Below are 27071 nucleotides of genomic sequence, written 5' to 3' on the forward strand. Positions count from 1 at the left end.
CTAGGGCTGTAACATACAGGCCTGGTCTACACTATGGGGTTAAGTCGAATTTAGCCACGTTAGATCAATTTAAAAATGACTGCGTCCACACAACCAATCCCATTCCGTCGACCTAAAGGGCTCTTAAAATCAACTTCTGTACTCCTCCCTGATGAGGGGAGTAGTGCTAAAATCGACCTTGCTGGGTTGAATTTGGGGTAGCACGGACGCAAATTGACGATATTGGCCTCCAGAAGCTATCCCAGAGTGCTCCTTTGTGACTGCTCTGGACAGCACTTTGAACTCCGATGCACTAGCCAGGTGCACAGGAAAAGCCCCGGGAACTTTTGAATTTCATTTCCTGTTTGGTCAGCGTGGTGGACTCAGCAGCACTCAGCAGCACAGGTGACCATGCAGTCCCCCCAGAATCATAGAGCGTAGAATGTTTCTACGCTCCCCTTATCATCTCCGTCCCTGAGGTTATCACAGATTAGAAAGTGATAAAAACACACTCGCAATGACATGTTTTCAGAGCTCATGCAGTTCTCCTGCACTGATAGAGCACAGCTTAATGCATGGAGGCATTCAGTGGCAGAGGCCAGGAAAGAATTAAGTGAGCATGAAAAGCGGAGGAAGGACGTGATGCTGAGGCTAATGGGGGAGCAAATGGACATGATGAAGCATCTGTTGGGGGAGCAAATGGACATGATGAAGTGTCTGTTGGAGCTGCAGGAAAGCCAACAAGAGCACAGATCCCCACTGCATCCACTGTATAACTGCCTACCCTTCTCCTCATGTTCCATAGCCTCCTCACCCAGATGCCCAAGAAGAGGGGAGGGAATCATAGAATATCAGGGTTGGAAGGGACCCCAGAAGGTCATCTAGTCCAACCCCCTGCTCAAAGCAGGACCAAGTCCCAGTTAAATCATCCTAGCCAGGGCTTTGTCAAGCCTGACCTTAAAAACCTCTAAGGAAGGAGATTCTACCACCTCCCTAGGTAACGCATTCCAGTGTTTCACCACCCTCTTAGTGAAAAAGTTTTTCCTAATATCCAATCTAAACCTCCCCCATTGCAACTTGAGACCATTACTCCTCGTTCTGTCATCTGCTACCATTGAGAACAGTCTAGAGCCATCCTCTTTGAAACCCCCTTTCAGGTAGTTGAAAGCAGCTATCAAATCCCCCCTCATTCTTCTCTTCCGCAGACTAAACAATCCCAGCTCCCTCAGCCTCTCCTCATAAGTCATGTGCTCTAGACCCCTAATCATTTTTGTTGCCCTTCGCTGTACTCTTTCCAATTTATCCACATCCTTCTTGTAGTGTGGGGCCCAAAACTGGACACAGTACTCCAGATGAGGCCTCACCAGTGTCGAATAGAGGGGAACGATCACGTCCCTCGATCTGCTCGCTATGCCCCTACTTATACATCCCAAAATGCCATTGGCCTTCTTGGCAACAAGGGCACACTGCTGACTCATATCCAGCTTCTCGTCCACTGTCACCCCTAGGTCCTTTTCCGCAGAACTGCTGCCGAGCCATTCGGTCCCTAGTCTGTAGCGGTGCATTGGATTCTTCCATCCTAAGTGCAGGACCCTGCACTTATCCTTATTGAACCTCATTAGATTTCTTTTGGCCCAATCTTCCAATTTGTCTAGGTCCTTCTGTATCCTATCCCTCCCCTCCAGCGTATCTACCACTCCTCCCAGTTTAGTATCATCCGCAAATTTGCTGAGAGTGCAATCCACACCATCCTCCAGATCGTTTATGAAGATATTGAACAAAACGGGCCCCAGGACCGACCCCTGGGGCACTCCACTTGACACCGGCTGCCAACTAGACATGGAGCCATTGATCACTACCCGTTGAGCCCGACAATCTAGCCAGCTTTCTACCCACCTTATAGTGCATTCATCCAGCCCATACTTCCTTAACTTGCTGACAAGAATGCTGTGGGAGACCGTGTCAAAAGCTTTGCTAAAGTCAAGAAACAATACATCCACTGCTTTCCCTTCATCCACAGAACCAGTAATCTCATCATAAAAGGCGATTAGATTAGTCAGGCATGACCTTCCCTTGGTGAATCCATGCTGACTGTTCCTGATCACTTTCCTCTCCTCTAAGTGCTTCAGGATTGATTCTTTGAGGACCTGCTCCATGATTTTTCCAGGGACTGAGGTGAGGCTGACCGGCCTGTAGTTCCCAGGATCCTCCTTCTTCCCTTTTTTAAAGATGGGCACTACATTAGCCTTTTTCCAGTCATCCGGGACTTCCCCCGTTCGCCACGAGTTTTCAAAGATAATGGCCAAGGGCTCTGCAATCACAGCCGCCAATTCCCTCAGCACTCTCGGATGCAATTCGTCCGGCCCCATGGACTTGTGCACGTCCAGCTTTTCTAAATAGTCCCTAACCACCTCTATCTCTACAGAGGGCTGGCCATCTCTTCTCCATTTTGTGATGCCCAGCACAGCAGTCTGGGAGCTGACCTTGTTAGTGAAAACAGAGGCAAAAAAAGCATTGAGTACATTAGCTTTTTCCACATCCTCTGTCACTAGCTTGCCTCCCTCATTCAGTAAGGGGCCCACACTTTCCTTGGCTTTCTTCTTGTTGCCAACATACCTGAAGAAACCCTTCTTGTTACTCTTGACATCTCTTGCTAGCTGCAGCTCCAGGTGCGATTTGGCCCTCCTGATATCTTTCCTACATGCCCGAGCAATATTTTTATACTCTTCCCTGGTCATATGTCCAACCTTCCACTTCTTGTAAGCTTCTTTTTATGTTTAAGATCCGCTAGGATTTCACCATTAAGCCAAGCTGGTCGCCTGCCATATTTACTATTCTTTCGACTCATCGGGATGGTTTGTCCCTGTAACCTCAACAGGGATTCCTTGAAATACAGCCAGCTCTCCTGGACTCCCTTCCCTTTCATGTTAGTCCCCCAGGGGATCCTGGCCATCTGTTCCCTGAGGGAGTCAAAGTCTGCTTTCCTGAAGTCCAGGGTCCGTATCCTGCTGCTTACCTTTCTTCCCTGCGTCAGGATCCTGAACTCAACCAACTCATGGTCACTGCCTCCCAGATTCCCATCCACTTTTGCTTCCCCCACTAATTCTACCCGGTTTGTGAGCAGCAGGTCAAGAAAAGCGCTCCCCCTAGTTGGCTCCCCTAGCACTTGCACCAGGAAATTGTCCCCTACGCTTTCCAAAAACTTCCTGGATTGTCTATGCACCGCTGTATTGCTCTCCCAGCAGATATCAGGAAAATTAAAGTCACCCATGAGAATCAGGGCATGCGATCTAGTAGCTTCCGTGAGTTGCCGGAAGAAAGCCTCATCCACCTCATCCCCCTGGTCCGGTGGTCTATAGCAGACTCCCACCATGACATCACTCTTGTTGCACACACTTCTAAACTTAATCCAGAGACACTCAGGTTTTTCCACAGTTTCGTACCGGAGCTCTGAGCAGTCATACTGCTCCCTTACATACAGTGCTACTCCCCCACCTTTTCTGCCCTGCCTGTCCTTCCTGAACAGTTTATAACCATCCATGACTGTACTCCAGTCATGTGAGTTATCCCACCAAGTCTCTGTTATTCCAATCACGTCATAATTCCTTGACATCACCAGGACCTCCAGTTCTCCCTGCTTGTTTCCAAGGCTTTGTGCATTTGTATATAAGCACTTGAGATAACCTGTTGATCGCCCCTCATTCCCAGTATGAGGCAGGAGCCCTCCCCTCACAGACATTCCTGCCTGTGCTTCCTCCCGGTATCCCGCTTTCCCACTTACCTCAGGGCTTTGGTCTCCTTCCCCCGGTGAACCTAGTTTAAAGCCCTCCTCACTAGGTTAGCCAGCCTGCTGGCAAAGATGTTCTTCCCTCTCTTCGTAAGATGGAGCCCGTCTCTGCCCAGCACTCCTCCTTCATGGAACACCATCCCATGGTCAAAGAATCCAAAGCCTTCTCTCCGACACCACCTGCGTAGCCATTCGTTGACCTCCACGATTCGACGGTCCCTACCCAGGCCTTTTCCTTCCACGGGGAGGATGGACAAGAACACCACTTGCGCCTCCAACTCCTTTATCCTTCTTCCCAGAGCCACGTAGTCCGCAGTGATCCGCTCAAGGTCATTCTTGGCAGTATCATTGGTGCCCACGTGGAGAAGCAGGAAGGGGTAGCGATCCGAGGGCTTGATGAGTCTCGGCAGTCTCTCCGTCACATCACGAATCTTAGCCCCTGGCAAGCAGCAGACTTCTCGGTTTTCCCGGTCAGGGCGGCAGATAGATGACTCAGTCCCCCGGAGGAGAGAGTCCCCGACCACCACCACCCGCCTTCTCCTCTTGGGAGTGGTGGTCGTGGAACCCCCAACCTCAGGACATCGCATCTCATGCCTCCCAACCAGCGGAGTCTCCTTCTGCTTTCTCCCCCCAGACATATCATCTGGTCCACTCTCCGCAATGGTACCTGTGGAGAGAACATGAAAGCGGTTAGTTACCTGTGTCTGTGTTACTGGAACCCGGACATTCCGCTTACCTCTTCTGGAGGTCACATGTTGCCAAGCTTCTTCACTGGCCTCTTGGCTCCTCTGTGCAACCTGCTCTATATCTTTAGAGCTTTGTGCCCCTAGAAGGCTATCCTGAGTTTGGTCCAGAAAATCCTCAGTCTCTCGTATACAACGCAGGGTCGTTACCTGTTGCTCCAGACCTTCAATCTTCTCTTCCAATATGGAGACCAGCTTGCACTTTGTACAGACAAAGTCGCTTCTGTCCTGTGGAAGACAAACATGGCACATCCAGTGCAGGTCACAACAGCTGAACCCCCCCCTTCCATATCACCTACCTACTATGAGCTTCCTCAGAGACGTTGGCAAGATGTAAGCCTCACTGGGCTCACTCCAGGCGAACTCCCAGGCAAACTCCTGCTGTGAGCTGCTCTGCTGTCCCCGCTGCTCAGCTGGTTCGCGAGGCTCTGGCTATTTTTAAACAGCCAGGCTTCCCTGACGCAAACACACAGACACCCTAATGCCCGCCCCCTGCAGGCTAGCAGCCAATCAGACACTCACTCAGGCTCTCTCCCTGCCCTCCCAGCAAACACACGCTCGGATACTTCCTCAGCAAGCAAACACACACACTCGGATACTTACCAGTCCCAGGCAAACTCCTGCTGTGAGCTGCTCTGCTGTCCCCGCTGCTCCGCTGGTTCGCTGCCGCTCAGCTGGTTCGCGAGGCTCCGAGCATCCAGCCACTCCACTCCAGAGGATGGCCCAAGCAACAGAAGGCTGTCATTCAAACAGTTTGATTTTTAGTATGCCTACAATAAGCAATGTGGCCTTATCCTTCCCTCCTCCCCCACCCTACCTGGACTACCTTGTCCATTATGTCTTTTTTTTGTAATTAATAAAGAAAGAATGCATGGTTTCAAAACAATAGTTACTTTATTTCGAAGGTGGGAGAGTGGTTGGCTTACAGGGAATTAAAATCAACAAAGGGGGTGGGTTTGCATCAAGGAGAAACACACACAACTGTCACACTGTAGCCTGGCCAGTCATGAAACTGATTTTCAAAGCCTCTCTGATGCGCAGCGCGCCTTGTTGTGCTCTTCTAATCGACCTGGTGTCTGGCTGCTCAAAATCAGATGCCAGGCGATTTGCCTCAACCTCGCACCCCGCCATAAACGTCTCCCCCTTACTCTCACAGATATTATGGAGCACACAGCAAGCAGCAATAACAATGGGAATGTTCGTTGCGCTGAGGTCTGACCTAGTCAGCAAACAGCGCCAGTGAGCTTTAAAACGTCCAAAGGCACATTCTACCACCATTCTGCACTTGCTCAGCCTATAGTTGAACTGCTCCTTACTACTGGGGTAGCTGCAACCACGCGGTGCTGCCGGCTGGGAGAGCAGCCTGAGGCAGAAGCCTCCAGCTCACATGATATTCCAGGCAGGACTGAATCTCCATGAGACGAAACTTAAAGAAGAGAATGATCTGGAGTCTCTGGCTCCCATTCAGTGCTCTAGAAGGAGAATAACCATGTCTGTCCAGGCGCCCTGATCAACCTCACTGAGGTCTGCCAGGAGCACCCAGGAGATGTACAACAGCTATCAGTCCTACTGCACCATCTGCTGCGAATGCAAGGAGCTGCTGCTGTGTAGCAATGCAGTACCACGTCTGCCAGCAGCACCCAGGAGACGTACTGTGATGGTGAGCTGAGCGAGCTCCATGCTTGCCAGGGTATGGCATCTGCACGGATAACCCAGGAAGAAAGGTGCGAAATGATTGTCTGCTGTTGCTTTCACGGAGGGAGGGAGGGAGGGAAGGAGGGGGGGCCTGATGACATGTACCCAAAACCACTCACGACAATGTTTTTGCCTCATCAGGCATTGGGAGCTTAACCCAGAATTCCAATGGGCAGCGGAGACTGCAGGAACTGTGGGATAGCTCCCCACAGTGCACTGCTCCGTAAGTCGATGCTAGCCATGGTAATGAGGACGCAGTCCACCGACTTAATGTGATTAGTGTGGACATATGCAATCGACTATAAAATCGGTTTCTAAAAATCGACCTAATTTCGTAGTGTAGACATACCCACAGGGAAAGGCTACTAATGTCCCTTTGTGAGCAAAGACCATGCATATGCATGACCAGGTTCTAATTCTATGCCATCAATCCATCTTCTCCACACTTGTTTTTCACTAAATATCTCCCACTCTTTATACGAACACTGGGGAAGTTCAACCCGTGTCCGTATCACTAGGAGCACCCATGTAGACAAGGCCCATGATAGCGAAGCTTGAGTGGTTTGTAACGGGGTCAGAATCCAAGGGAGGGTTGTAAAACACACAAATGCCCATATCTTCAGCTTTTCTGTTTTGTGTTTTATTCTTTGGCTATCACCAAGTTTTCCTAATTTTCATTTCCCACAAATGCTTTTAGGGGACCAATCCAAGTACAGAATTCTCTGAAAGAGTTAAATACCAGAACTGATATATGCTCTAGGCAGAGTCCTTGTCCTCAAGCACCTGTAAAGCACCTAGCACATTTTCAGTACTATACGAGCAGTTAATAACAACAGTTACATGCCACAGATTTATGTAGCACTATTCCAGAGAAGCGGGAGCGGGGAAGAAATGATGATGCAGAGGGAGGGGAGAAAATAGTCTTTTTAATAAGAAAAACATGTTTTTATTGAAATCAGACACAACTCCCCTCCTTTCCTTCTGTGTGTTTATTTTTTTGTAAGATTCTGTTTTTTAACGAAAATGAAGGAAAAATAGTTCTTTGGCTTCATTCGCATGGTTACCTTATCAACAGAGCACCATGGTGTTTAGACAACCGTGACTCACAGTTACTTATGTTGTACTTCTTCTTTTTTGTGTGTGAGAGAGAGTTTTAGATCTGTAATACACTGGCCACTAGAGAGGTACATCACACGCACAGCTGGCATGTTACGTATCCATATAACAGTTGCGGTAGCTGAAAGAATCTGCTGGTTGTTCTTGGCAGGTGCCTATCTGCCACTATGGCTGCCTCTTGCAAGGTTCCATCCTGTTGGTTTTTAGAGGGGCACGGGAGACAATGCCTTCAGCATGCTGATGACACCTGGCTTTGTTTCCTACTCATCTGGCACTGCTGCTGAGATTCAGTAATCTACCCAGATCTAATTCAGTTGGATTGTAGCTTGGATGATGGGTACATCCTGGAGAAGACTTAACAATAGAGAGAAACAGCAAGAACTGACTTGAATTGTACCATACTCCTTGATCTGTGGGAGCGTGCCTGCTATTGATACAGGGGTCTGTAACCTAGGTCTTAGCAGATCCTCATCTATTCGTATATGTCTCTAAATGGAACATAGCCAACGCTGCATTTTATTGCCTGTGCTTGGCATGGAAGTGCCTCCTTCTCTTTCAGCTGCAGGCTTTGCTACCATCACCCGTTCCCTTTTCACTTCCATCTTGGATTGTTGCAATGCCATCTACATGGGCTCAGATTGTCTGGGGACTAAGGTTGATGCAAAATGTGCCTGTTGTAGAAAGTGGTTGGGCTTGCTTCATGGCACTTCATGCAGAGAGCATGTCAGCTGTTCGGATATCTGCTCTAGTTGCTGGGTAAGTGAACTTTAAGGTGTTGGTTTTGATGTGAATGGTTTAGTGTCTGTTTACCTAAGAAACAGGCTCTCTGATGGTGAGCATCGACGACAGCTGAGCCAAAATCTCCAATATTTAATAGAGATGGCACAGAGAGATCCTAATTTCTGGAATTCATTGCCCTTCTTGGTCAGACAGAACCTGGATTTGTTGACCTTCAGGATTTACTGCATGGCCTGTTTTTTCTTGGTGGGAATGGGGTGGGGAAGCCTTCAGTTTATTATCTAATTTGGAGGTCCTTCACGTTATAAGGTAGACTGTATGTTGCAGTGGCTCTAGGTTGTAAAGGCAATTTGCTATGAAGGATATGTCTGTTGGATGTGAGTTAAAATTTTGTGTAAACACCTAGGATCTCAGGTGCTTTTTAAAAATTGAAATAAGTAAATTTATATGCAAGCATAACAACACTGTGATAAATAGCACTTGCACAGTGTGTACTCATCCGTCTCAGCCAATACCACCTTTTAATAGACAAAATTTCAGACTAGTTTTTAGACAGTGCTATTTTTGCAATGTCACTTTACTGGGTGTGTGTGTGTGTGGGGGGGGGGGTGTTTATATTGCAGTAACACCTTGGAGCCTCAGCCCTGAACCAATTGCTATGTGTTGTACAGATACAGAGTAAAAATCATTCTTTCCACATCGCCAAGAACGTGTGCATGTTCCCTCCAGAAAATTACCCTGGTCTAGGCTCCAGGGCTTATGGCTTCTAGTGACAGTTTTCAGGTGTGATATCACTTAAACCATTCTGGTTAGAAACACTTGTCTTATGACATTGAAGGGTGGAAATTTCTTCCTTTCCAGGTACATGTGGCATTTTGTTTCCAGGTCTAAGTAGCCACAAGATCTCGGAGCTTAATAACATAACATGCTGATGGATAGAAAATCAATTTTAGATTATTTTTAGAAGTGTTAATAATTTATTAGCACTAATTTTTCCTCTCTGCCTCTCATAAAAAAAGAAGACCACACCATGCGGTGATATCAAGGTTTAATTCACGTAATGATCTGGGATGACCTGCATGAGTTGTAATGCAGCCATTCCAAACACATGCCAATGAAACTTTATACCACTGTGCTCTCCAGCCTTCCTTTGCTTTCCTCTGCTGCCAGCCCGGGAAGGCAGGATTATGGCCTCATGGCTAAATCAGTATTCCCCCAGAGAGTATAAAATGGGACTGTAGGGGCAGAGTGATTTATCACTATCACTTTTCTCTTCCTTCTCTCTCCTTTTACAAGCTGCTCAGTGAAGGAAGGAGTGGGCCTTGGGGCCTGAGTCGAAGCCCACTGAAGTCAATGGGAGACTTTCCATTGACTCTGCTGGATTTTTGGATCTGGCCCGTGCTTAGAGCAGTGGCAGAGGAAGAGTTTAGGAATGTTTTGGGCAGACTAGAGCAGGGAAAAGCGACAAAGTGAGAGAGGAGCAGGAGGATACACTGTTGTAAGCAGAGATGTCGGAAGAATGGACAGGTCTTTTAGCAAAAAGAGAGGAGGGAAAGAGGGGAATGTTAACATGGAGTCATAGAAAAAGAGATAAAAGGCCCCATAGCAACTCCACTGATGGGTCTGGTCCACAGCCTGCAGCAGGCAACTTGGAAGAAACAGAGGAGAGAGGAGGATTCAAGGGAAATTAAGTGCTTATTGGGAGAGTCAAGGGGAAGACCTCGGTGATGCTGTGATACTTGTGCATGTTGGGGGAGATTTGCACAGTCACAGATGAGATTTAGGTGCCCAGCTCTCTTTGTGCCTTTTGAAGATCTCCCCTCTTCATGAATCCTGAAGCTCATCCATGATTAGTAAGTTAAAGAAATTGCCAGTAACTCATGCAAGGCAAACCAGAGGGCATCACTCCACCTGCCCCCAGGATTAGGTTCTGCAGCAGACACAGAGCAAGCAGCTATGCTAAGCTTAATTTCTCCTGGGCAGGGTTGGGATATTACTGGTGTTTGTATCATTTTTGGGAGCAGCAGCACAGAGGAAAGAAACGGTCTATCGCTTTGTCAGGAGAGAGGTATTATACCAGGGACACAGACAAAATCAAGTCTGACAATCAGCAGATGCCAAGCATCTCAGATAACATCAACAGCTTTCAGATCATCTGTGTGTAAAAGGCATCTTGCTAATGAAATAAATGTCCTGGTGGAGAATTTAAGATTCCCCTGAGTAACGAAGCACCAGAGAATAATGCTAAAAATACTAGAATGCCCTTGTATAAATGAGGGGAGCACTCTCACCTTGAATGTTGCACGTGGTATAATTTCAAAAGGGATATAGCAGAAAGGGAAAGGTCCAGCGATGCTCAGTGGAAATGATGAGAGGCATGAAAAGATGTTTACAGGAGGAGAGATTCAAAAATGTAGACTAGTTTAGAGAGGAGGAGAATAAGAGGGTTCAGGGTAGAGATATATAAAATAATGGTATAGAGGAGGTCAGTTGGGCGCTTCTATCTAGCCTCTCTTATAAAACAAGAATAAAGGGATGCCCAGTTAAACTAATAAGCAATTCATTAATAACTAATAAAAGGAAAGGTAATTTTTGAAACAGCATGTACTTAACCTGTGAAACTCTCTGCCACAAGATAGTAAGCAATAAATGTAGTCTCTTGTTCAGTTAATCTTTTAAGCATGTGCTTGAAGTCGACCCCTACTCAGGATGGCATTTAAGCAAGTGCTTAATTTAAGCATGTGCTTAAGTCCCATTGATTTCAATTGAACTTACGCATCTGCTTAATATTCAGCACAGGCTAACTTGCTTTCCTGAACTCGGGCAATTGTAGGGTTAAAAAAATCAACATTTTAATAGTTTGCCAAAAAAAACCCATTGTTCAGTAAACAAAAATGTTTGTTAATGTTTTGATAATATTTTCTATTGAAATGATAAAAATCACGATAAATTTAGAAAAAGCCAACCTCCCCCCCCCAACTTTTTGCTATTGAAAAAAGGCCATTTTTCAACATGAAATATCTTTTAGTTCCATTGACTTTACCAGTAACTGTTACAGGGGATATTGGTGGAAAATGCAGAAGATGTCAAACAGTTGGACACACTTACAGTACCTATAAATAGGTATTTAAAATGAATTTTGGGAAGACCTCTTGACTTTTAGAGAGCAGAAAAGGAAAACTGCATCTAAGGTTAAAACATCATATTCTTCACTAGCTGAGCTGCTAATTTTCTAGTGCCAATAGCACTCAGAGTGCATTATTACCCCAGCTGGGGGCCTCCATTTCTCACAGTAGAACGGCACTGAATTCAGGCACTGTAGAGTATGTCATTCCTCCAGAACTGATTCAGCTTCCTTGATGCTCCTTTTTCTTTAATGAATTCAGGTCCTTGTGACTCCTACAGCAGTGACAGACAGTGCTAACACTTATATGTACAGGGAGGAGAATTGCTATTCCCAGGAAATTTTGTGTGTGTGTATGTGTGTGTGTGTGTGTGTGTGAGAGAGAGAGAGAACGCATATGTATGGGAATCCCAGAGTAAAAGTATTTGTTAAATGCAATGACTTTGTGCAATGTTATCTTTCATCTGCACTCAGATAACGGATCTGACTTCCCCATTATTAATTATTATTATTTATTTATATTATGGTAGCACCTAGCAGCCACAACTCAGATCAGGGTCTCATCATGTTAGGCACTATATGGACATGTAGTAGGATACAGTCTCTGCCCAGAGACAAGACAGACAGAAGGTGGGAACAGGCACAGAGACGTGAAGTGGCTTGCCTAAGGCCATACAATGGGTAAGAAGCCGAGACTCCTGACTCCCTGTTTAGTGCTCTATCCACAGGCCCACACTGGTCCAGTCTGACCTTTGTTCTCTTTTAAGTTATTTCTTTTTTAAAGTAGTGACGTGAGCAACAGAATGTTCTGCCTCCTGCAATGTCATTCTTTGATATATTGGACTCATTATGCGGGCTATGTAAACATTTGAATTAACTCAGCTCAGTATGATCATGCACTAACAACCATACACACACAATTAGATGTACACAACATTTTTGAACACCAGTGCAGATGCACAACTGTGTCAAAACCACGCATAAATGGGAGGTTTCAGAGTAGCAGCCGTGTTAGTCTGTATTTGCAAAAAGAAAAGGAGTACTTGTGTTAGTTTCTAAGGTGCCACAAGTACTCCTTTTCTTTTTGCATAAATGGGAGACACCCTGATCAGTGTCACATTTAATTCTGAAAAGAAAAGGTCTGTTTCAGATGAACCACTTGACAAGTTTTTCTTAACTAAAAAATGGACGATTTAGCCATAGCATCCACGTGTCTGTGGTATGTCAGTATCTCCACTCATAAAGGTAAAACAGTGACCGAGAATTTGTGATTCCCAAACTTCTAAACAATGAAACACTCTCCTGTAGGGCTCATTAAAAGTCCTAGCAATCTCACTCATTGAGTGAGGAGCTCCAGATCTTGAACCCAGATTTGGGGGTTACTAGGAAGCCTTTGCATCCTGGCTGCCATCCAGCCACTTGCAACTGGTGATTGGAGTGGTAAAAGGAACCTTAGCTCCTCTGGAGTCACTGTCCACAGCAGTCCCAATTGGGGGCGTGCCTGCCCCACTGATTGGTCCAGCTGTGCTATTTAAGACAGAAGGAGATGCACAGATAGCTTCCTGTAACTGGAGGAATTCCTGGTTGGCTGTTACATTTGCCTTGCCTGATAGCTGAGCCTGGGTTCTGGCTTCCCTGCTTTGTTCCTGATTCCTACCTTCCACCCTTGTTACTGACTCTGGCTTTGACCCTTGGCTCAATCCTGACTCAGAATCCTACTCTGATGGCTAGGTCTGGTCACCCAAGCCCTGGCTGTGACAAATGGGGCTACTCACATATGGAAGCGTTTGCAAGTTTGGAGCCTTTGGTTAAAATAATCTTTATCTGGAATGTAGATACTCGAGGGTGGAGTTTTCCAAAGCACACATCATTGACCCATCTCTGTGCTCATTGAAGTTCTCATTAATTTCAATGGGAAAAGAGAGAGGCCCATACTAAATGTTTTTGGTTAATTCCTCCCTCAGGCAATACGTGCCTTAGAGAGGTAGCTTTTTTTCATCGAAAAAAGTTAGTCATCTAAGCAATAGGTTCCCAAATTGTACTATGTGAAGCATGTCGCAATCACTAGTGGCCTATAGCCAGCTCTCTGGTGACATGGTGCTGGCTCTCTAACCTATCACCAAGTGCTAAACTGCATTGAAAGACAGCTGCTTCCCTGTTGATACTTTTCCAGCCACGGCCTGCATGGAACAGCAACAGGTGGGTTATGTTACAGACCCTCAGGATCTGATTTGGATATGGATAAAAACCTCTTTAATATTTTAATGAAATACATGCTACTGGAATTTGTGTGATTTATGGGAGACTTTAATTTCCCAGATATAGGTTGGAGGACATGTGCTACTAATAATGGTAGGGCCCATATATTCCTCGATTTCTTCACTGAACCAACAAGAGGGGATGCCATTTTAGATTTAGTATTGGTCAGTAGCAATGACCTCTTAGAAAAACTGGTTGTAGAGGACAACCTTGGTTCAGGCGATCATGAGCTAATTCAGTTTAAACTAACTGGAAGGATAAACGAAAATAGATCTGCAACTAGGGTCCTTGATTTCAAAAGGGCAGAATTAACAAAAATTAAGGGAATTAGTTAAGGAAGTGGACTGGACTGAACTCAAGTATCTGATTGTTGAAGAGGCTTGGAATTATTTAAGGGAAAATTGCAGAAACTATCTGGAGTCTGCATCCCAGGCAAGGGGAATAGATTCATAGGGAAGGATTGCAGACCAAACTGGATGAACAACCATCTCAAACAGGCTTTTAAGAGAAAGTCTACAAGGAATGGAAGATGGGATGGAGCATTCCTTGCTGATATCTCTTGGTGGTCAGAAGGTGAAAAAGTGAGAACTTCCAAAAGCCAAGCGGAGTTGGACCTTGCTAAGGAAATTAAAACCAACAGTAAAAGGGTTTTTTAGCCACAGAAATAAAAAGAAAACAGGGGAAGAAGTTGGACCATTAAGCACTGAGGTGGAGTTTAAAGATACTCTATGGCCCACAAGCTAAACAAATGCTTTGCTTCCCTTTATTAAAAAGGGCAATGAGGAGTTTGTGGGGAAGTAGCAGAGTGGCTAATGAAAATGAGGACATGGAAGTAGAAATTACCACATCCAAACTAAAACAGCTCTATAGGACCCAACTGGGGGGCCGGGATAATCCCCATCTGAGATTATTAAAGGAACTGGCACATGAAATTGCCAGCCCAACAGCGAGGATTTTTAATGCATACCCTGTGATGGCAGAATCGCTTATATAGTATCTATATTTTAAGAAAGGAAAAACAGTGATCTGGGAAACTACAGGTCCATTAGTTTGACCTCATTTGTATATAAGGTCTTAGAACAAATTTCGAAAGAGCTAGTAGTCAAGGACATAGAGATAAAATACAAATGGTTTTACAAAAGGTAGATCATGCCAAACCAACCTGATAGCCAATTTTTTAGACCAAGGAAATGCAATAGATCTAATCCACCTGGTTTTCAGTAAAACACTTAATATAAATAGTTCCACATGGGAAGTTATTAGTTAAATTGGAGAAGGTGGGGATTAATATGAGAATTGAAAGATGGATAAGGGACTGGTTAAAGGGGAGACTGCAGTGAGTCATGCTGAAAGGTGAATTGTCAGGCTGGAGGGAAGTTACTAATGGAGTTCCTCAGGGATCAGTCTTGGAACCAAACTTATTTAACATTTTCATTAAAGACCTTGGCACAAAAAGTGGGAGTATGTGAATAAAATTTGCAGATGACACAAAATTGGGAGGTTTTGCCAATATGGAGGAGGTCTACAATATCATAGAAGAAGATCTGGACAACCTTGAAAACTGAAGTAATAGAAATGGGATGTAATTTAATAGTGCAAAGTGCAAGATCATACACTTAGGGATTAACAACAAGAATTTTTGCTCTAAAATGGGGATTTACCAGTTGGAAGTGACAGAGGAGGAGAAAGACCTGGGTGTATTGATCGATCTCAGGATGACTATGAGCTGCCATGTGATTTGGCTGTGAAAAAGGCTAATGTAATCCTAGGATGCATCTGGAGAGGTATTTCCAATAGAAATAGGGAAATATTATTATCATTATACAAGGCACTGATGAGACCTCATCTGGAACGCTATGTGCAATTCTGGTCTCCCATGCTTATGGGAAAGATGAATTCAGACCGGAACAGGTGGAAGGCCACTAGGATCATCAGGGAAATGGAAAACTTAAGGAGCTTGGCTTGTTTAGCCTAACCAAACAAAGGGTATGGGGAGATATGATCACTCTCTATAAATATATCAGAGGGATAAACTCCTGAGAGGGAGAGGTGTTGTTTAAGTTAAGGGCCAATGCTGGCACAAGAACAAAGGGATATAAATTGGCCATTAACAAGTATAGGCTTGAAATTAGATGAAGGTTTCTAACCATCAAAGGTGTGAAGTTCTGGAACAGTCTACTAAGGGGAGTAGTGGGGGCAAAACCCTAATTAGTTTTAAGACTGAGCTTGATAAATTTATGGAGGTGCTTGTCTGAAGAGATTGCCGACAATGGCATATGGCCCATCCACAACTGCTATTAGCAAATATCACTAATGGCTGGAGATGGGACACTAGATAGGGGAGGGCTGAGTTACTACAGTGAATTCTGTCTGGTTGGTGGGTGTTGCCCACATGTTCCGGGTCTAACTGATCGTCATATTTGGGGTCGGGAAGTAATTTTCTCCCAGGTCAGATTGGCAGTGACCCTGGGGGGGGTTTCACCTTCCTCTGTAGTGTGGAGCATGGGCTCACTTGCTAGTTTGAACTAGAGTAAATGGTAGAGTCTCTGTAATTTGAAGTGTTTAAATCAAGATTTGAGGATTTCAGTAACTCAGCCAGAGATTAGGGGCAAATTACGGGAGTGGGCAGATGAGGGTCTGTGGCCTGCAATATGCAGGAGGTCCAACTATATGATCATGATGGTCCCTTCTGGCCTTAAAGTCTATGAGCCTGTATGACTATGAAGGGGAGGGATGTAGGGTTTGTATATTTGGGGAGGGGTGGAGAAGCAGGGCCCATGCTGTTGTGAAGAGGGGGGTAATGGGGGACCTTACGAGAGGGGCTTGGAGGGGATCCATGTGGTTGTGAGGGAGAGGGAAGGTGGATCCATGTGATAAAGGCGGGGAGGTAGGCCTGTGGGACTGTGAAGGGGAAGTGAGGCCCATGGGTTTGTGAACAAAAGGTGTTCCACAAGACAGAAGACTCTGCACCAGGGAAGAGTTTGAGAACTGGTCTAAATCATGCCAGAATAACGAGAGACATCCCTGTCCCCTCAGAGACTCTGTACTAAAATGAATGTATATTGCCAAATCCTGGCCTGTGGCATGTTTGTGGGATGGTCACCCAGGACCTTCACAGCTATGTAGCCGTGGAGGCTAAAATGGCTTCTGCAGTAGTGGCCATATGACACCTAAGCCATCAGCCAGCTTTCACACAGAGCAATGCCCATGACTCCTGCATCCCTCCTCTGACTGCCCCACATGGTAATCAGGTGATGGGGGATGACTTCAGATGAGACATTCTGAGAGGACAGAGACTATCAGGCCAAAGACCATCTCCCTCGTAACAACCTTCATGTGAGCAGGGGAAGAGAGAAGTCCCAGATTCATCCCTCCAAGCCTCTTCCCCTTGGAGGAGGTGCTGGATCCCGGTCCTAGAACTATAGTAACCCCTATAGTCCCAGAAGGGAAGAGATGAATGTCAGGATCTGTGGATGAGGTAATAGCTTTGATTGGTGAGAGAGATAAGCTTTCGAGCTTACACAGAACACTTCTTCAGGGCCAGTCAAAGATACTAACTCATCCACCTTGTCTCTTTAACATCCTGGGACCAACACAGCTACGACAACATACGTTCTTTGGATGGCTGATATGGGCTGGTAGTATTTGGGGGAGCGATTTTCCCCCCAAAGCAGCTCCCACAGTCTCTCTTCCATAACAGTCTCAAGCTTTCTCAGGATCGGCTGGCTCAGTGCAGAGGTGAGTTACTGCAGCGCTAACAGGCTACCATGTCCATTTCCATGTCCTGGGTACAGGATTTGCTTCGGGGTTAGGACATTGTGAATGGGTCTGGGCAGAGAGATTTAGAAATCTATACCCAGTCAGGCAGTTCTTGTTCAGAAAAAATAATCGCTCAGGGCGATAAACTATAACAGCCTGGAAGAATAAATTCCCAGAAAGGCCTGTGAGACAGAGGATGAATCCAGTTAAGGTCCTGTCAGGGTTCCTTCCCCACTCTGAACTCTAGGGTACAGATGTGGGGACCCGCATGAAAGACCCTCCTAAGCTTATTCTTACCAGCTTAGGTTAAAAACTTCTCCGAGGTACAAACTTTGCCTTGTCCTTGAATCGTATGCTGCCACCACCAAGTGTGTTAAACAAAGAACAGGGAAAGAGACCACTTGGAGACGTCTTTCCCCAAAATATCCCCCCAAGCCCTACACCCCCTTTCCTGGGGAAGGCTTAATAATAACCCTCACCAATTTGTACAGGTGAACACAGACCCAAACCCTTGGATCTTAAGAACAATGAAAAATCAATCAGGTTCTTAAAAGAAAAATTTTAATTAAAGAAAAGGTAAATGAATCACCTCTGTAAAATCAGGATGGAAAATACTTTACAGGGTATTCAGATTCAAAACACAGAGGATCCCCCTCTGGGCAAAACCTTAAAGTTACAGAAAAAAGGGATAAACCTCCCTCTTAACACAGGGAAAATTCATGTAAAACAAAAAATAAACTAATCTGCTTTGCCTGGCTTACCTCTACTGGTTGCAATATTGGAGACTTGGATTAGGATGGGTTGGAGAAGATGGATTTCTGTCTGGCCTCTCTCAGTCCCAAGAGAGAACAAACACGTAAACAAAGAGCACAAACAAAAGCCTTCCCCCCAGCCCCGCAAGATTTGAAAGTACCTTGTTCCCTTAGTGGTCCTTTGGATCAGGTGCCAGCCAGCTTAGCTGAGCTTCTTAACCCTTTACAGGTAACAGGATGTTTTCTGTGGCCAGAGGGATTTTATAGCACTGTATACAGAAAGGTGGTTACCCTTCCCTTTATATTTATGACAGGGGCTCTCAGTACATTCCGTGTGTATGGGCCAAGATACTGAAGCTGTAGACATGAATTATAAGGGCTGGGGAAATCCTACATCTCTTCAGCTGCCAAGGTCATCAGCTTTTCCATAAGTCAGCAATGAGGATTAATGAGAACCATGATGAAAGGAACAGAGGTGCCCCAGCCCTGAGCCAAAAGCAGCTCATCAGCATAGCGAACCATTTTGTGTTCCCTGTTACCCAACCACATCTGCCTTCACATCCTCTGCCTCTCCGTGAGCCAAACTCTGCCCCCCCGACCCCGCCCTCCCTCTGCACAGTCAAATACTAGGGACACCCCTGCACCCTGTCATCTTCCACTAGCCAGGGAAAATGGATTAGGTTTCCTGTCATGGAGTAGGGCCACTTGATTTTAATAGCACTAGTTGTTGTGGGACTCTCAGCAAGCTGCGTGATCCACCCTGTCAAAATGACAGCATGACTTAGTTCCTTTGGCTTCTCTGAGACAGCTGGTTTTTCCCAGAGCCTCTGTTTTCAAGGGTGTTAGGTTTGCAGTTCCTGCAAGGCCTCTCCGAGTTATCAGTGCTGCAGGAGCTTAGTGGGTAATGCTCTCATCTGCCATGTTGAAGTGCTAAGGGATGACTGATTCTGAGGTTAATATTAATTTCACAAAATTTCTTGTTAAAAGATTTTTTAAAAGTACCTAAGTCCCAAAGGGCCTTAGGCATTACAATGCTGATCATTGTAGTGCCTATCTTATAGGGGCCTAGCCAGCCAGAGGAATCCACAAACCCTGGGTTAGCTGTCTACGCTCCCTAATCAATGCATGGGAGTGTGGAGTGGAGAGAGAGATTGGCTCCTAAATCACTTGGGTGCTTTTGAAAATCCCACCCACTGTTAGATAATTTTTAAATGCCTCTTAAGTGATCTGCTGCTTGTTCTCTAAACCTCGGACTTCCTGATCATCCGTTTATACTGTCCACTATGCTTCTGAAGCTACTTCTCCTTTACTTTAGCTTCTTGTCTTGTCTTAAAGGGGGCAGTATTTTAACAGGATTCCAGTTCACAGTGAACCAGTGATCAAAGGCAACATAATCTTCTCTAAGGCCCCAGAAGGGTGGGTTTGAAGAACTGTTGAAATTCAGAAACTCCTTGCAAACAGGAGCTTAGAGGCAGTGTTGTCCAGTGGGTAGGGCACTGGGCAGGGAGTCAAGAGAGCAGCGCTTTATACCTGGCTCTGCCCCTGACTGGCTCTCTGCCCTTGGACATGTCACTTCATCTCTCTGTGCATCTGTTCCCACCCCATCCTCTGTTACTCTTGTCTAAGGTTTTCAAGGCAGGCAATGGTTCTTGCTACGTATCTCTGTACAGCATGTAGCACAACGACCTCTATGTTCTACTCCAGATTATGTTGCCTTTCAGAAGTGGTGTGCCAAGTCTTCATTTATTCACTGTAATTTAAGGTTTCGCATGCCAGTAATACATTTTAACATTTTTAGAAGGTCTCTCTCTATAAGTCTATATTATATAACTTTAAACTATTGTTGTATGTAAAGTAAATAAGGTTTTTAAAATGTTTAAGAAGCTTCATTTAAAATTAAATTAAAATGCAAATCTTATCAGTTTAGTGTGATCCTTGCCCTTGCTTTTCCTTGCTGAGTTTTCCAATGTCTGTAAATAGTTTATCTTCTTTGGGGAGAGAGAGGTTCCATTCATCCAGGTAGGCAGCGAGCTGAGCAGGGCTGGCGGCCGGGACCCCAGCTGGCAGGGGGCCGGCGGATGGAACCCCAGGCCGGCAGCAGAGTGCCACTGAAAATCAGCTCGCCATAGGTTGCCATAGGTTGCTGACCCCGTCTTACTCTAATACTAATACAGATGATGGTGCCCTAAGGGACTCCTATTGCATACCCTCTTTCCCCTGCCACTGAAATTTGTACAAATAAAATTGGGTTTAAAGAACTGGCTGCTATTCAGAGCCAGGAATTTTGTTTTTCCATAGGCAGCCTGTTTTCCATAGGCAGCCAGTTTTTCCATAAGCATTTATGGTCTGAGTTGAAATATGCCCCGCCAAATCAGACTACAGTGAAATAATCAATGTATGAAATGATTATGCAATCCTGAGCTCAGATTACTCTGTGAAAAACTTGTGTCTGAGCTGACCAGACGGCTGTTGATTACTTACCATGTCCCACCTATAAATGCTGGGGGGAGTGGACCAAAAGCAGTACATTCAGAGGAGTGAAATGAAATTAACAAGGAATAAAAATGAAAGGATAACTTCATATGGTGTGGTGCTCCAATTAATACAGCCAAAGCAATCCTATTAAGGAGAATCGCAGTGGGATAGCTTGCTGTGAACCCCCAGCAGCTTGCTGGCTGATGTCAGCATATGAGATTGTTCTTGGTTGCTTCGGTTTGGTTCTCCCCAGGAATACTGTGCGGTTGTAATCACTGTAGTTATTATAGACGTTTTAGGGGGGTGGAGATAATTTGTCCAGCCAAGCGGAAAAAAATAGAGACAAAGAAGAGGAAAAAATACAGGAGAGAGAGAGAGGCAAAAGGTCTTTAAAAAGCTGTGTTGTTTTCGGCTCCTGCCAGCAGTATCTCAGTTTGCATAGAAAGTAGTTTATTGTAAGCGAGAGCCGAGGATACCTGCCAACATTGGAAAGTCTTTAGTGGTAATGCATTATGTTTTTGAAATGCCGCAATGACAAATCAGTCCCCTTTGTTTGTTCAGCTGGGCTAGTCTCTGGTCTGTTGGCTTCTCTCTGCTGTCTTCTTTTTTGTCAGCTGAAGTAAATCAGTGCAGCTCCATTGGAGTCCAGGGAGCTATCCTGATATACACCAGCTGAGGATCTGGCCCATTGTCTCTTCTTATGAATGTTGTTCCAGTTCAGAGTTCTTGTGTCCACAGCCCCGACTCTGTTGGGACAGCTAAACAAAAATCAAGTTTGCTCTCTGGCTCTTGAGTACTCTCTCTATCCCCTGCATCTAACCCCTGAGCCACATGTGCACTCCCACTGGAATCTGAGGGAAGAATATTCCCCTACATCCTGTGGCTCCTTTTCTGTGTTGAGTTTCATGTTGGCAGCATATGACACCAGTGCGGCTTTCAACAGGCGATCAGGTGGAATCCAAAGCGTTGGTCTTAACCTAAAAGCCTGGAAATTGTTTGGGTCCTGGTTACCTAAGGGCCCCCCACTGCCTCTGTGCCGTGCTGCTACAGAGCTCTTAGGGAGGGCTTTGGATGGAGTTGCCTCATTGCAAATGTGTGGGTGTGGTTGGCAGGGTATTCTCTTTGAGGGTCCCTTGAGTTTGGAGGTCACTCCCCTGCCCTGCCAGAGACCAGGTGTGTTAAACTCCAGGCAAGCTGCAAATCCCAGGCTTTTGCGGAGGGGTTGGGCTGATGACTCAGATTGATCTAGCTGTCAGGGTGGGACGAGCAATTCTTCATACCATGGGGTACATTATTGTTAATATCTGGAATAAGCATCCAGACTGTGAATGTCTCCATTCTTCCCATTTATTACCTTGCACTCTCCCCCATTTATTTGTTTTATTCACTTGCTGTGCCTAGACCTATGTACAAATTGTGAGCTCTTAGGGGCAGGGACTGTACAATGCCTAGCGCAGTGGGACCTGATCCTGACTGTGACCCCCTGCCCCACAGGCATTACCATAATCTGAGTCCTTTCCAGCTGGTCAAACATGGTTTAGGGCACAAATAAGACTCCACCATCCCTGTCTGTCCTGGGCCTCTCCATCTTGGGTAGCCCAATCGGGAATTAAAACTCACCCTGGCATAACTCCCACAGGGTCACTGGAACATACAAGCCTTCCCAGCACATCTAGGTGCAGTCCCCAGGATTGGACTGCCATGGCAGAGGTAACTACTAATAAAAATCATAGGGAAAGTGCAGGGTCTTCTATAAACGTAGAGAGATAAAATAAAGAAGTCAGGTTTTTCCTCTTCTCTGTAGGGATATTATAGTAGCCTACACATGCAGCTGACTGGTTTTTAGGGAATATTTGTGCGTGGGTACTTAGTTGGCCATTGAAGTGATGGGTAGGGTTAATTTTTATCCCCAGGGAAAAATCACTAGAATCCCCTACAAATAAATCATCTACTTGCCTTTCCCTTGCCAGAGATTTTTTTTTTAAATGATAGTTACATTGACTGGCCACATGAAATCACCCCTACTCCCCAGCCACATACGTGTGTGTGTGTGTGTGTGTGAGAGAGAGAGAGAGAGAGAGAAACCCAAGGCCAATTTGGTTTGTACATGTCAGAACATAAGCAGGTATCATCTCTGAGACGCTATTAAGACTGTTATCAAGATTCTCTTTTAAGTCTGTGATCAGCTCTTAAGGTCTGATTTTGAAATTCAATAGACATGCTTGAGATCAGTTTGTAATTAAGGGACACAAGTACGTTGCACACTAATGTACTTGATCCATTAAGAGAGAGCCTGCAGGGTATTTTGATGTGTCTCTTTGATACTTCAAGCAGTATACTATACATAGTCTGTTTGAATGAATAAATAAGAGAGACAAGGTGGATGAGGTAATATCTGTTATTGGACCAACTTCTCCTTTTTCTTCATGTTGTGGAGTTTCATTTCAGATGGTAAAATTCAGTATCTCTTATTGTTTGCAGTGTTTTTGTAGCCGTGTTGGTCCCAGGAAATTAGAGAGACAAGATGAGGAAGCAAAAAGACATTCTAGTTATCATCACTGAAGGGACATACGCTCAGAGGGTGCTGTTCACTTATTTCTTAAGGCCCTATGTCCCCGCAGTGCTGATAACTAGAATGTCTTTTTGCTTCCCCATCTTGTCTCTCTAATATCCTGGGACCAACATAGCTACACCAACATTGGATGAAATAAGACACCCTGTCCACAAAACCTTCACACAAAACTGAGACCTGATCAGCTGTTTCTTTCCCTGTATTTCACTTTTGTAACCATTAGGAGAATGCAGCAGCAATCTTGTAATAGAGCTTGTTCTCACAAAACTCCCACCCCAATTTGGCAGCTCCAAGAAGACTTTTGAATAAACACAGATCTGCTATTTGTATTATTTAGGGCTTGTCTACACACGAATACTTGGGAAAATTAATCTGATTAACATAAGGCATGTATTTAAAGGGGATTAGTTAAAATACATTAAACCCCTGTGTGGATGCCCTTACTCAGAATTAAAGTGACTTTAATTTGGTTTAGTTTAATTCACTTTCAAAGGGACGCCTGGACAAACCCAGTCTTGACTCACCAGTGCTTCCTCTGATCTACCCTGCCCTTTCTTCCTTGCACAGATCTTTCCCTCCTCCCTAGAACAGCACTCCCTGCTGACCTCCCTAAACCTCAGAAGACTGACCATGTTTGAAAGATCTCAAGGGTTAAACCAGAGTTGAGTCAGTCCCACTTTCACGTAATCTGCCAAGACACTGAGTCCAGGCTCCTGTGTTCTCGTCACTACAGCTGATGACATTGCAACCACCTCAGACAGGGTTAGCTTCAAGCCGCTTCCTATTCAACTTCAGGATGCACTGCGGAAATGAGAAACCCCAATTTTGCCTTAGCAGCAATGGTGTTTTTTTAAAATTACATCATCAAATGTATTTATCTGGAATTTTAAAATTTGGCATGCATTCTGTTCATAGGCCAGGGTCTTAAAGGGCCAAAACTTTTAGTAAAGGATTTCATTTCACCTTTCCTTTTTATTTCCCATTGATTTATAGAGACAAATTCTATTTACACCGAGTATCCAAAAGCGGAATTTGGCCTATAGGTTGCAAACTCAGCTCTGAGATGGTTTAACCTAATTAAAGCTGGAGACTCTGAGCCAGATCCTTCACTGCTGTACATCAACATAGCTGTATCCATTTCAGCTGGACCTAATTCTGCTCTTACGCACACCCATTTGAGTGAGTGCAGAATGGGATGCTTTTGCTCACTGTGTGTCCTTGCCAAATGGAGCTTTTCCCAAGCTCATTCTGAATGACTTATGTTTAGTTTTCCTTTTGGATAGGTCCAAATTCTGAAACAAGAAAGCTGCTCTGTATTGTGCCGAGAATGAAGAGATCGGCCAGGAGTTTAGGGGAATAAAAATCCTAGAAAGAGGATTTTTTTTTCTCTTTCCCTTCACCGGAGAATGAAACGGTAACTGCTCAGAAAAAAGCCCTTTGTTCTGAAAACAAGTGCTGTGCGGATCTCTGACCGCTTAGCTCAGCTGATGAAAGTATGTTTATTATGACACATGAAGGATGAAGCTGTGCTATTGTAAATGAAGTTACAAAATTAATCTGAATTAATGCTTTGGGATTAAAATCTGTCTCCATACATGACATATTTATACAGTTAACTCATTGAAGGTCACTCAGAGACCAAGCAATTAGGAAACAGTGTATTTTGAAGTGCATAAAGTGTGTTGAATTACTGTTATTACACACACAAAAACTAAGTTAAAATACAGATGTTTAATTTACAAAGTCAAGGGCTTAAAAGTTACAAAATGGCAGATTTAACATTGCCTGTGAAATCTTAATTATGCCTCCTTGTGTGTATCCCCCCTGTGGACAGAATGAAGTGGGGTCCTGTGGAAAAAGCAGTATGTCATCATATAATTAAACAATGTCATAATACATACTCACACACAATGGAATTTCTTGGGACAAAGGCACTTTTCTGACCACAGTGATTTCTCTCTGATGAATTTTAAAGGCCTGCAGCAAACAATGGAGATGTTAGAGCATCTAAAAAGTCACAAAATCTTTTATAGTGGAAAATATCAGGCAACCTAAATATAGGGGCTGTGACCTCCTCCCCCTATAAAAAAAACCTTTTCTTTAATCCTCCGTGTCCTCTGAGTCCCTGCCAAAGATTTGATAATCCCTCCTGCTGTATTTCTCTCACTCTCTATTGCTCTCTCTCTCCCTCTCATACTGTGATGAGCTGTATGAACTCTGCACTGGTACTAAAAGAGTTAAAGGGACCTGGAGAGCACACTTAGTGCCCATGATGGCACCTGGAGGGTGTGTCAGGTTTAATTAAGACTGAGATTGAGCTTGAGAGGAGCTGCAGGAGGGAACTGGGATGGGCCATGAAGGAAGCGGGAGTGAAGAAAACTCTTGAAACAGGTCTGGGAGAAAACCCTGAGGGTCAGCAGCTTGGTTGGGAGGAACTGATGTCAAGGGAAGAAAGTCTTGTGAGGCAGCACTTTGTAGAAAAGCAGGAAAGTGCTTTGCAGAGCCTGGGAGGGCAGTGAAAACTTTGTTAAGGATTGGGCCTAGCAAGGCTGGAAGAGTGTACGTTTCTTTGCATTCAGTTTGGACTGTGCGTATGCAGCAGGTATGCAGTGGGAAGGAGTGAGAGGGAATGGGACCTGGCTGGAGAGCCAACTCGTAAGAAGTGGACCACCAGCTGGCTTGAATGGCATTTGGTGAAGACAACTGAGAAGGCCTTGCAGTGCCCAGCTATGAGGGGTTGTGCGTGCCAGCCAGCCATTTGACAAATACCCTCCATCCTTCTGTCTGAGATGGATGGGGCGGGGCTCCCTTTTGAAGCTAACATAGTGTAGCCCCCAGTCCTGTACAAGGATCCTGCCTCTGAGCTGACTCTTCCATGCTCTGACATGCTCTTGCAGATTTAAGGCCGTAGTTTCTTAGTTGTCTGGAAGAGCCTCGGTTGATACCTCCTCTCTTATGGGTAGAATGACATAGCTTTGCAGCACTCTGAACAGCTGTCACAATGGGGGCAAGAGACCAACTGCAATTATATGAATCTTTAGGATAACATGTAAAATGCTGAACTAGCAAAATCAGAGTTAAAGAGAGGCTGGATTCTAATGCAAGAAAGATGTACAGATGTGATGGAAATCCAGCCTAAACTCCATTTGCTATTTATTACATTGGGCTCAAGGATTCAGTAGGAGATGTGCTTAATTTTTTGTGTGTGTGCGCTTAAAATGCTCACAATGTCTCAAAACAGTGTCTTTTTTTGCTTACAATGTCTCAAAACAGTGTTTTCCCTCAAAGTTTGAAGCTCTGTAGGATGCATGTAGCTAACATATGAGCATACATTCTCAGCTAATTAGACCAACATGAAATGTCCAGGCCTGACCAGTGTCATGCCAAGAATGTTCTGGAAAATGGTCAAATGTTTTTGTTGACATTGTTAAAGTAGGGCTTTATTTAGCAGCACCTCCTCTAAGCCAAAGCAGAGAGAGAGAAGATGGGAAAGAGTGGGGTGGAAATAGGAAACAAAAATAATAACCGAATGTTATCTTTCACCAGGTTACTTATCATATTCATGAAAATGAAACCATCCTGTAATCTGCAAAGATGTGAATGACTGATGGACCAAAATATTCAATTGGAGATGATTGCTGGTTTTGGTGCACAGGGTTGTTTTTGATCATTTCCAACAGCCGAATATGCTTTAAGCACTCATAGGAGTCTGGGTTCTGTTCTGATGTGTGTATTTTCAAGTTATTATGCATAAATTACAATTCGTTTTGGTGGCCAATTTGTCATCTTTTCCCTTCACACTTGTAAACTTCCCAATTCATGCATGACAGTCTGTGGACTGTTCAAGTTCGTCTTCAAGGAGGGCTGGTTTGGAGCAGTGGCATTTCCCCAGAAGGAGAACAAAGGAACTAAGTGGTGGTGGTAGGACTTATGAATTCAGAGGGACTCAGAGGTGCAAAGGAAGCTTGTGCAGGAGAGAGGAAGAGAACCGCATATTTTCATAGCAGAGGGGTCTTGTTTAACTGTGGACCAGCCCACGTCAAAGGCAATTGAGCTGGAGCAGAGAGGGAGA

The 27071-nt window shown here is 44.9% G+C and overlaps 1 protein-coding gene across 2 annotated transcripts in view; it reads left to right on the forward strand.

Moving 5' to 3' along the window:
• Positions 1-27071, forward strand: part of SLC24A3 (solute carrier family 24 member 3) — a 343630-nt gene that overhangs the window by 22242 nt on the left and 294317 nt on the right. The gene's annotated exons all lie outside the window — the stretch shown is intronic.

This window comes from Dermochelys coriacea, chromosome 3, assembly GCF_009764565.3.
Source record: "Dermochelys coriacea isolate rDerCor1 chromosome 3, rDerCor1.pri.v4, whole genome shotgun sequence".
In the NCBI taxonomy this organism is placed as follows: Eukaryota; Metazoa; Chordata; order Testudines; family Dermochelyidae; genus Dermochelys; species Dermochelys coriacea.